This window comes from Vulpes vulpes, chromosome 11 (genome assembly GCF_048418805.1).
Source record: "Vulpes vulpes isolate BD-2025 chromosome 11, VulVul3, whole genome shotgun sequence".
In the NCBI taxonomy this organism is placed as follows: Eukaryota; Metazoa; Chordata; class Mammalia; order Carnivora; family Canidae; genus Vulpes; species Vulpes vulpes.
Genome location: NC_132790.1, coordinates 13,508,502 through 13,519,867, shown reverse-complemented (window position 1 = coordinate 13,519,867; position 11,366 = coordinate 13,508,502). Strand labels below are relative to the sequence as shown.

The 11,366-nt window shown below is 52.3% G+C and overlaps 1 protein-coding gene across 26 annotated transcripts in view; it reads left to right on the top strand.

The window, feature by feature from the left end:
- Positions 1-1,104: 1,104 nt before the first annotated feature.
- Positions 1,105-11,366, top strand: part of BMAL1 (basic helix-loop-helix ARNT like 1) — a 101,157-nt gene continuing 90,895 nt past the window's right edge. For 15 of the 26 annotated variants that reach the window (XM_072725625.1, XM_072725612.1, XM_072725619.1 and 12 more), the window contains exon 1: positions 1,122-1,331. The gene's annotated coding sequence lies outside the window, so the exon portion shown is untranslated. Of the gene's footprint in view, positions 1,332-11,366 lie in introns of all 26 variants that reach the window. The other 11 variants (XM_072725622.1, XM_072725610.1, XM_072725627.1 and 8 more) reach the window with 8 other exon arrangements.

Here is an 11,366-nt window from a genome sequence, read left to right as displayed (position 1 = left end):
CCGGTCAGGGTGGTGGAGCTGAGAGCAGCGGTCTGCCTCCACTGGTTCTTGCACCCAGCACTTGGCTAGGTGTCAGGCCCTGCCCCCCACCGTCCATCCCATTCCCCCGAGGCCCCAGGGGCGCGGGGTGAGGGAGAGGAAGGCGCAGGACGTCGCGGTCCCGTCCCGTGCGGGGGCTTAACACCTGGAGGGTGGAGAGGCCGCGCCGGGGGCCCTCTGCTGAGTGCGTGCGGTGCAGAGCTGCGGCTCGCGTCTTCTCAGCACCCGCGACGGGGCCTTGCGAGGGGACCGCTCATCGCTGCAGCCGACCCCTCCGTCTGCTCCCCGGGCCGGCCCTCGGCCGCAGGGTCGCGGGCTGGACCCTGGCGGGGGTGACAGCCGCGGGGCGCGGGGCGCGGGGCCAGCACGCAGGGCGGGCGCAGGCCGGGCGGGCGCCTGTGCAGACCCCGAGGCCGCCCGAGGCCGCCCTCCCTCTGGGCCCGGCGAGCCCGGCTGCTGGGGCCCGGCGCTGTGCGTCCCCGAGATGGGCTTCCTCGATGGAGGCGGAGGGAGGCGAGCGAGGAGACGCTGCTGGGGTTTTCTTTTCTTTTCTTTTTTTTTTTTTTTTTGCTTGTTGTCAGGGTGCCCGAGGGCAGGACGGGGAGGGGGAGGGGGAGAGCGCGCGAGCCAGGGCCCCGGGCGGAGAGGGGCAGCCCAGGCGCCCGCGAGGAGCGCAGCGTCCGCGCCCGCAGCGGCCGCGCGAGCCCGAGCCCGAGCCCGAGCCCGAGCCGGAGCCCGAGCCCTAAGGGGCAGGACGCGGCCGGGGCGAGGAAATCCGGGGAGGCGCGCCGATTGGTGCGCTGGTCGGGGCGTGCGCTCCCGGGCGCCCCGTGATTGGCGGCGGGAAAGCAGCAGGTAGCCCGGCCCCCGCCGCCACGCCATTGGCCGGCGGGCTCTCCGGCCGCCACGCCATTGGCCGGCGGGCTGCCCGGCCGCCACGCCATTGGCCGGCGGGCCGCGCAGCCGCGCGCCGATTGGCCGGGGCCGGCCGCCGAGCCCGGCTCCCTTCGGGCGCCCGGATTGGCTGGCGGGGAGAGGCAGGTATCCGGGCTCCGCGGCTCCTCCATTGGTGGGCGGGGAAGGGGGGTTGGGCGCCGCGATTGGTGGGCGGGGGGCCGGGCCTGGGCCGGCGGGGAGCGGATTGGTCGGAAAGTAGGTTAGTGGTGCGACATTTAGGGAAGGCAGAAAGTAGGTCAGGGACGGAGGTGCCTGTTTACCCGCGCCGGACTCACCGCCGCCGCCGCCGCGGGATCCGAGTGGGGGCGCGGACGCGGGCGCTCCCGCGAGCCTCGGTGAGTGTCGGGCTGGCGGCGGCCAGCGGCGCGGCCCCGCGCTCCCCGTCGGGGGCCGTTAGCACCCGGGCAGGCGCGGCGCCCCCGCCACCGCCCCGGGGCGCAGCCCGGCCGCCGGGGCGCCCTGCCCGACGTGCCCGCTGCCGGCCTTAAAGGGCCCGTGCCCGCTCCCTGCCCCCACCCGGCCGCGGGGAGGCTGCGCCCCTTAAAGGCGCCGCGCGCGGCCGCCCCCATCCTCTCCCGCGGGGGCTGGCGCTGCGGGGTAGGGCGGGCAGGGGTGCCGCAGGCGCCCTCAAGGGGACCGGGAGAGGGTCCGCGGGAGCGCCCACCTCCCCTCCGCGGGCACCGCTACCTGCCGGGGCGGGGGGAAGCCGCCAGCTGCCTCTTAAAGGGGCAGCTCCGCCCTTGGGAGCAAGGATCCGGCTGGGGCGCGTCTCAGGATGTCCCCCCGGGAGCTGGGGTGGGGGGCCGGGGGGCCCCCGAGTGGACCGTTCTTGACGGCTGCACCCCCAAGGGCGCTGGGCAAGCAGCGCCTCCCCTGCCCTCCTTCCTCGCCATCTCCTGCGCTTCCCTTTCCAGAGCCTGCGGGGCTGGGAGGGGGCGGGAGGGCGTCTCCGTCGGGCTCGCGGAGCGCGAGTCCGCTCGCCCCCTCGGCCCCGTCCGGTCGGGGGGCCCGGGCGCTGCCCTCCCCCCGCCCCCCCCCCCGGGCATCTGGGGCCCCGGCTGGGGCGACCTCAGCCCGCGATCTCTCGTCCGGCCCGCGCCGCCCGTGTCCCCGGCGGCCCCGGGAGCATCCTCCGTGGGGCTCTGAGCAGGTGCCCGACGGCTCGGGATGTCGCGCCCGGCGCCCAGGCGTCGCCCTGGAGCCCCGGAGCCCCGCGGAGGGCGCAGCCAGCCCGGCCCCAGCGCGGGGCTTGACAGATGTCAGCAAGGGAAGGTTCCCGCTGGCGGTGGCCGGGCTGGCAGCCGCGGGAGCTGCGGTGTGCCGGGCGCTGGGAGTGCACGAGTAGGACTTGGGGCGACCCCCGGAGGGGGCTCGGGAGCCGGCGGCGCGGGGTCGGGCGCGGGCAGGTGCCGGGGGGCGGGGGGCGGGCGCGGGGAAGGGGCAGGGGCAGGGGCAGGGGCGCCCTGGACGTGGGCGTCGGGTGGCCCTGCCTGTCCCGGCGGACGGGGCCCAGCCTGACACCCCCCTCCGCGTCCCTATCCCCGTCCCTACCCCCCCCTCCTCTGCTCGGCCCCTGGCCCCTCCCCGGCCCAGCAGCCTTGCTAGTCTCTGCTGCCTGCTTACAGAGCTACTCCCCAGCACGGAGTTATTAGCCAAGTTTTCTCACCTAGCTTCCAGAAATAAGATTCGGTATTTGTGAGGAAGCATGTCTTGACTGTAGCTGTATTTCCAGGGTCTTCGGTTTTTTTTTTTTTTTTTTTTTTTTGTAAGAATCCACAAACGCTGCCCATTAGATGATGCATCTCGGTTCCCACAAGGCTTGCCTGTCCTTCTGACATCTGCTGCTGTTCCCCCACTTTAATCTATTTTTATGTGACAACTATTATTTTAATTCTTCTGGTCCCATTGATATCAGGATCTGTCAATTTGGGTTGGTGGAGTTTTTAATTAATGTACTGGTTGAATCATGAGCTTAAAATAATCATTGCTGCTCCTGAGCAGTTTAGAATAATCTCATGCTCTTCGTGCTTGCAAGTAAAAGGAAAAAAAAAAAAAAAAAAAAAAGTCACTGCTGTTAAATTACATTTCCATATCAATGAAACTCCAAAAATATTTTTTTTCAAACATAAATATTGAATTTTTTGGTCCATGATCTGTTACTGAGTTCACTTTATTGGTAAGTCTTTCAAAAACAGTTTGTTGAAGCTATTTGGAAGGCTTTGGAATTGCCTGTATCATCCGAAGCTGGATCTGTGGAGGTATTTTGTTTTGATGGTTAGATGTAGCCAGTGAAGAAGAATAATTTAAACTGTAGTTAAATGTACGCCTTTTTTCCAACCCCTCAAGTTTAAAAAGAAGGCGAGAGAAAGGAACAAGCGGTGGAAGAGCACTAGCCTGAGAGTCGGAACATGCTGGTTCTGGCCCAGATTTGGGTTTTCACGGCTGTGCCACTTGTTCTGTTTGCCTCAGATGGAAAGTAAGGCAGTTGAAATAGGTGATCTCAGAGGTACCTCCCGCCCTAGAGTTCTCTACATCTCTTAATATTTAATACGTTTGAGTTCAGGTTGGTATTTACCTCCAGAACATCTGAGCTGAAGTCCTATTTTCACAGGAAACTTAAACAGAACAACAGATGGGGTTTTTAAAGAATCCATTTCGAATGATTTATAAAATGATGACTACTCGGGAGTTTGTCTGCCTTCTGCAGAAGAGGTTTGCATACCACATGGAAGAAAAGGAAGTGGCCGTGTTTTCAGATTTATCCTTCCACGCCAACAATCTCTGTGCAATTTATGTATTCCACGATGAACGAGCACTGTGGAAAGACTTGGCTATGTTAACAAAACTGCATGAGAATATATAAAAACTAAATATTTAATATCTGTCTTTGGTGTAAGAGTTGCTTTCCTTCTGTGAGCTTTCTTCTGTTTGCGATTGCAACATCAGCTCTGAGGGTGGTTAGAGAAAGTCAGTATCAAAGAAACAATTTCTGCCCCTTACAATGTTACAGTTACAGGATGATTTTAGTTAGCATCACGGTAGATACTTGCAGCGAAGTAAAAAATCCTCTCTAGACCTTGAGGTTTAGTGAAGAGCCCAGAAACACAGGCACGCCACCCTCTGCAGTCTTTTTCCTCGTTGCCACTTTGCCACTTTGTCACAATGAAAGTACCCCAGACACCCACCCTGGCTTTTCTCCTCTTTCTCTCTCAAAACAGGACCTGCTCTGACTTGAGCTGTCAGCATCTCTTCCTTCTTGCTCAAAATGTCCTGCTGCCCCCCCCCCCCCGCCCCCACTCCCTGTCTCCTCCTCTCTTTCCAGTTCAGAAAAAGCAACTGGATCTCTCTCTTCTGTTTCTTTTTCTTGGACCTTCACTTTGGGCGGGAGCCTGGACTCTGGTGCCAGGACTTAGGACTTGGGTTCTGATTAGACAAGTGCTTGACCCCTCTGCGCACAGGCTCCTCCCCTGCGGTGTAGCAACAGTGCCTGTCTCATGGAGTCTGCGTGAGGATCAAGGGAGATGGTGCATGTAAAATGCTTGGCACACAGGAAGCCCTCCCTCAGCGCCTGCTGCCACGCCCTCCCACCGCTGCCAGGGTCCTGCCCCCTGAATATCCTCCATGCTGTTTGTCCTCAGCCTCCTCACCAACCCCAGAAAAGCATTCATCTCAATTTAGTAGAGGAAGGACAGAAGGGGGGGAAAACAGCCCTTCTGTGGGCCTGTGATGCAGCAGGCAGCTTTCACTTGACTGTACATGGTACCCCTGAATCTGGATGTCTGTCTCCTCTCTCCCTGCCCGGCAGCCTCTTGCAGGGCTGTGAACGTTCACCTCTTCCACTCTCTCATTTGCTCTGTCCCTCACTCCCACCCTCTGGCTGCTCTCTCTACAACCCTTCTCTGTCGTTCTCACAGATCTCCAAAAACTTTAAGTCTTGAATTCCAGGGGCCTGTCCTTAATCCAGAATGGTTGTTCTGGGTCCCTCTGCAGCTGTTCCCCTACCTTTCATTCCATCCTTCTTGAAATTCCCTCTTCCTTCAGCCTTTGGGTCATGATGCTTTCTTGGTCCTCTTCCTGCACACCCTTAAAGGTGGGTGTTTGCCCTGCCCACTGCTCTTCATACTACTCCTCTCACCCAGGGTCCCATTTTCAGTCCCGATCTGTCTCTCCTGCTTTAGCTGCTAGCAAGTTCATCATACACATTAATGGCCCCTGGAGCCAGCATTTGTGATCTTGGAGTCATAGGCTGCATGCTGCTTGCAAGTGCTGTCTCATTTCATCCTTGTAACGCACTGGTGCCTGTACCCCTTCACCCCCAAGCTGTCCCAAGAGGCAGTCTGTTTGAGTGGTGAAAAGTGCAGATTGCACATCCTAACTCTTCCTTACCAGCTTTATGATTTGTGGTCAAGTTCCTTGCTTGCTAGGTCTTGGTCTCCTCAGTGATAAGCCTGGGATCGCTGGAGTCCTTACCTCAAAGAGTTGTGGTGTAGATTAAGTGAGTTAAAACTATTTAAAAATACATGAAGCTATTCAAGGCACACAACAAGCATTCAGTGAGTGTTAGCTCTTGGTACTTCTTCTTGCCTCTGCATATCCAGCCTGCCTGGCTGTGTGCACGGGACTATCCAGTCAAACTGAGGGGCTATCTGTTCCCTGGACCAGCCCTTGGCCCACTCCATGTTCCAACTCTCTCATGCCAAAATCTTATTCTTCTCTAAGACCCAGCTCAAAGCTATTTCTTCATTGTGGTTGTTTTCCTCCTCACACCTGGCAGCAGTGTTCCCAAGGCCTGGATTTAGCTTGAATTGGTAGGCACTGCTGCATGTTTTGGGCTGTCTCGGGGACTAGCTCCCCTCCTTGCTCAGGCTAAGCACTTTGGGGGGGAATTCGTCTTGATTTCCCCTGAAGTCGCCTTCAGGATGTGCTTGTCCAATCTCAATTAATGATCCTTTGAGGAGGAGATGAGGGGATGGGGTGCATCAGGGATGTGCGTTGGACATGGCCAGGAGTAGTTAGATCTACAGGGAAGAGAGATTTGAGTTTGAGACTTAATGTGGTCAGAGGGATGAGATTGGATCAGCTTTAGTCATCTTTGCTTTAGGGGAACGTCGAGTGCTGGCATATGATGGGAAATGATTTTTACGTTAGTACATGCTGTCCTTTCAAACAGCGTAAACTCACGTTCATCCAGCCTGGTTAAAGAAGGGGATGGAGGTCTGCTGGATGTCCTATTCTGGGTAATACGCTACCCATTGGATTTTGTATGTATACCAAGTAAAACATTTCCATCTATTTACATCTTCAACTACTGTTTGAAATATGTGACCTGGGCAAATTAGTTAGCTGCTTATTACCTCATTTGCAGAATAGAAATAATAGTACTGATGGTATTAGTGGCTAACATTTTATTGAACACTTTCTGTGTGCCAAAGATGTTAGTCACCTTGTTTCTTAACATATTTAACCTTCCTAACAACCCCATGAGGTAGGTACATGATTATCTTTTTTTTTTTTTTTTTTTTTTTTTTTTACAAGTGTAGTGGTTTTGGAAACTGCCCAAGGTCACTTAGCTAGTGTGGGGCGGGGCAGGATTTATGGCCAGAGGACTCGAGTCTGCTCTCTAAGCACCATCCTTGGGACTGCTGGGGGGAGCCACCAGATGAAATGGTGCATGTGCAGTGAGTGGCTAGTCCTGTGCCGGGAGGCAGTGATGGGTAACCAATCTTTTTTTTTTTTTTTTTTTAAGATTTTGTTTATTTATTCATGAGAGACACACACACATAGAGAGGCAGATACACCGGCAGAGGGAGAAGCAGGATCCCTGCAGGGAGCCTGATGTGGGACTTGATCCCAGGACCCTGGGGTCACGCCCTGAGCCGAAGGCAGATGCTCAACCACTGAGCCACCCAGGCGCCCCGATTGGTAACTAGTCTTACTGTTGACAGATGTGGTTGTGCACCTTGTCTCCTGCAGGACTGAAGTCCTCTGCAACAGGAGTCGATGGCGGTTTCGATCTCACCCCAGTAGCAGTTCCGAGGGCTTGTGAACATTCTTCTCTCATCCCTTTGTGCACTTCTGTCTCTCTTGCGTCTTCAAGCCTGTCTGTGGCATTGCTCTGACATGAGCCTTGTGTGGCTCTGCCAGCCGCTCCCCTGGCAGCTCCGGGTGTGAGATGAACTTCAGAATGGAGCCCGGTACCCCTTGCCCCCCTGTAGCCATCTGCAGAGCTCCTCGCTGGGGAGGAGACCTTTTCAAGAGTCTCTCACCTCCCTCCTCCTCTCCCCAGCTTCTTAACCCAAAGACAGGCATCAACAGCCTTGGTGTATATATATATTTTTAATGCCAGTTGTTTCCCGAATAGATTTAGATAGTAAGGGAAACATTGTCTTGTGTCAAGAACCTGTTACATAAAAATGTGTTATATAATGTTCAAATATATACTGCACAGTGGAATTAGATACCACTTTTTTTTCCCCCAAAGAATAGAAAGATAATAAACACAGGCTATACTGAATGTAATTAATCTCGGATTTGGAAGGTCTGGAAAGACATGCTCTGCCCTCGGAGCTGTTGTTTGGAACCTCTGTTATCCTCCTTGAGCGCTCCAAGTGTAGGATGTATGGGAAGTTGACCTGAATCTGCCATGGAATGCTATTGTGAAATACTCTGGAAATTGTCTTTTTCGGGGGGTGATAAATTCCTTGACATCTTGCTTACTTCCGTTTCCCTCATATCCAAGTAGAGGGAAGAAGCTCTTTTTGCCCCTCATACTTGGGCCAGTGAGGTCATTTCTAACCAGGTTTCTGTTCTACCCTCTGCTTCCTTCCATTCTTCCCATACAACATGGCCAACTTTGCCTTCCAAAAACAGCTCTGTTGCCTGCAGCCTGTGGTTGACACCCCTGTGTTCAGTGCTCCAGAGTCTCCAGAGTCTGACCCTGTTCCCCCTCGCCCGCCCTTCTCTTCCATCACCACCCCCATTCCCAGAATAAGCCCGGAGCCAGAGGTTCAGTGCTGCTCGTCTCTGCCCTCCCCTGCCTGGGCCACCCATGCCATGCTCCATTCTGCTGTCTGTTTTGCTTACATAACCCTCCTTGACCTGAGGGGCATGTCCTCTTTGTCTTAGCCTGCCTCCGATGTCACTTCTTTGTGCAGCCTTCTCTGGTGCCATTTGCCCCCTTTACGTACATACTCTGTCTTTTTCAAAGCCATTCATTCAGAAGCAGTGGGACTTCATAATTAGCAAATTATCACATTGTATCTGATCAGGATGGCTGGTTCTCTCATTTTTTAATCGTTTCACAAATAAATATCTTGTCATCACTTCCCATCCTCCAACTATCCTCATTTACTCCTTCAGTGTAGTGTATTGGATGCCTACTGTGTGCACAGGATTGTTATAGGCTCTGAAGATACAGCAGTGAATAAAACCGAGTCCCAGCAAGAGACAGATAGTAAACGTTGAAGACGTTCACTTCTGGTAGTGGATAGATGTGTGGAAAGCAACCACACAGAGTAAAGCAATAGTGATGATGAAAAAAAAAAAATGAAAAAAAAAAGTGATGATGAATGGTGGGGGAGAGGTTGCTTTAGCTGGGTCCCCTGGGGAGGCCTTTCTTAAGAGGTGATATTTAAGCTTAGCTGCAGGAAGATATGGTGGGGGGGAAGTGTCCCAGGTAGTGGGAACAGCAAGTGCAAAGGCCCTGAGGCTGCAAGTAGCTTGTTTTTGAGGAAAGTAGAGGCCTGTGTAACTGTATTATGAGTTCCTTGTGTACAGATACTTTATCCTCCCTGTGACCTGGGCCCAGTGCCCGAAGGTCCCTGCAAATATTCGCATACAGAATTGGAGCATTTGCCCTTAGTTATGTATTACAGAAATAGCAGTTAACTACATTCTGCAACTGAAAGGCTTTTAATAAACCTTTAGATTTCACATAAATTAACAGCTTGAAGGGTTTTCTCATAAATACACACCTAGCATGTACCATCAACTATTGCTGTTTCAGTTGTGTTTAGTGCAGAGCTTCAGCCCTCAGAATTCTATTTTACATGCACAGCCATCTTAAAAACAGGTCTGTTCCCAAAGTTCACTTGTCAGGCAGTTGAAACCTGGGATAACTTTTTCTATAGAAACAGATGGTTTAGTTCCGAGGCGAGCCCACAAACACCATTTCCTGCTGACTGTGGTTGAAGCCATCCTGTTTAGTACTAAAGTATCCTCAGCATGAATTAAGTAAGCCTTCTGCAGCTGGACCCCCTCATCTAGATGGCATTATAGGTCATTTACTATTAGCATCAATGGGGCCCATCTCCTACTATTTTTCCAGTCTGCCAAAAAGTTTTATGAAAGGAATTCTTGCCTTTGTTGCCTTTGAGATTTATAAATGAGCCTGTGGCGTGCAGAAGGGAGAGAGACCTGCCATGGGAGCTGGGAAAGCCTGGGGCCCAGTCTTGGCCACCGACTTGCTGAATAACTTTGAGAAGCTGCCCTCACTGAGCTTTGATTTCTCAGGTCCTTCTTGGTTAGAAGAGCCTGTTTACACACCACAATGGGAAAACATCCATATATTTCACTCTTTGCACCTGCCCCCAAATGGCTGCCTCCAATTTCTTCTTGAAGAAGTAGATGTACACAAATAATGAGGAGCTCAAGAAGCTCTGGTGTATGCTACTCAGCAGTTGCGCACTCTGTCTGCACCCTCAGTTTGATCTGCTATCTTTCTTAATGAGTGGAAAGAAATTTCGTCCTAGAACTTTGGGTCCAGATAAGACTCCTGTGTTCTTGGCCAACTTATCTTCCATATAATTATGTAAACTGGTTTTTCTTTTTAACTCTTGGGGATAAAAATGGTGACTATGGTTTGTTACTTATGAATTATACTTCTAAGTGCCCTTAGGGAATGAAACGAATTTGCAGGAGAGAGCAGAGCTGAAAGAGTGTGGGATCAAAAACAATTTTAAATGTTAAATGCAAAGCTATTTTCAGTATCCTGCTGGAGGAAAAAAAAATTTTTTTTTTTTTTTAAGGCTTTCGATGATAGAAGAGGTTTCTGCTCCAAAGGAGAAAGGAGTCTCAGGTTTGGCAGTGGTGAAAACTAGCTAATGACCACCCCTCCCTTCCTCCTTTCCTCTCCCTGCCTTTGGCTTTGAAGGCATGAGCCACATTTGCCATTTGAGAACTTTGCTGTTTAAAGGACTCTGAGATGCAGGGTGTTAGGGAGGAGTTAGAGCTCACATGGCTCAGGGCACAGGGTGCTTTTCTGCAGATTTCCCCACCAGATTTGAGCAAAGGAAGCCTCCTCAGGATTTAAACAGCATTTTCAGCATGGCCTCTGGTCAGCTGTGAATGAGATGTTTGATTATTGTTTTGTTTTGTTTTGTTTCTTTTCTTTTTTCCTTATGTGAAGGCACAGCAAGGAGTTGGGGGAAGAAATTTCTGCTGCATGTCACTTTGGAGCTGGAAGGTGGCATCATACCTGGCCTTCCTCCTTAGATGCTATACTAGGAGCAGAGAATGGTGTCTGTTTTGTTCTCGGCTGTATGTAATCCCAGCAACTAAGACAGTGTCTGCACAGAGTAGTTACTTAATAAATACTTACTAAATGAATGAATTCAGCCTGGGGAAACCTCAACTTTCCTTCCCTCTTTAACCCTCATGAGCTTGGTCTTGCCAGCATACTTTGGAGTTTAGGTTACCACATCCTTTTGACATCTGTGTTCTTCTTTTCTTCAGGTTGGCCAGACATCAGTATCTTTATTGATGATTGGGACTTAACTGGCCACAGTTGTCCCAGCCTGGCTGATGTTCATCTTTATGTTATCTTTAATTGGCCTCAAAGTGCCACAAATCAATAGCTGAGCTGCGTCAACTAAAAGAAAACTTACTGTGTATTTCTTTGGGCATAAGTACTACACATTTATTCAGTCAACACATCTCTGAAGGGCCAGATGCCAGGCACTCAGGCTAAACCAAGAAGGAGAGCAGAGTTGTTATAGGGGCGCCTGGCTGGCTTAGTCAGTGGAACATATGACTCTTGATCTCAGATTTGCAGTTTCAAGCCCCATGTTGGGTGTAGACATTACTGAAAAAATAAAATCTTTAAAAAAAATTTAAAAAGAAGGAGTTGTAGCCAAGGAGCCTGCAGTTTCATCTGTTGATAGAAGATAATCCAAGGCCATGTATAAAGCCAATGAAGTGGGCTAGACTATATGTAAGTACTACAGGAGTTCAGAGACCAAAGAGATCTTTTTGTGAGTTCTCATGGAGAGGAGGAGGCCTCATGGAAATGATCAGGATTAATGCAAACCTTTCAGATTCACAGACAAGGGTGGATAGCACAGGTATTTCCAAGGAGTGTATGGGTGGGAACA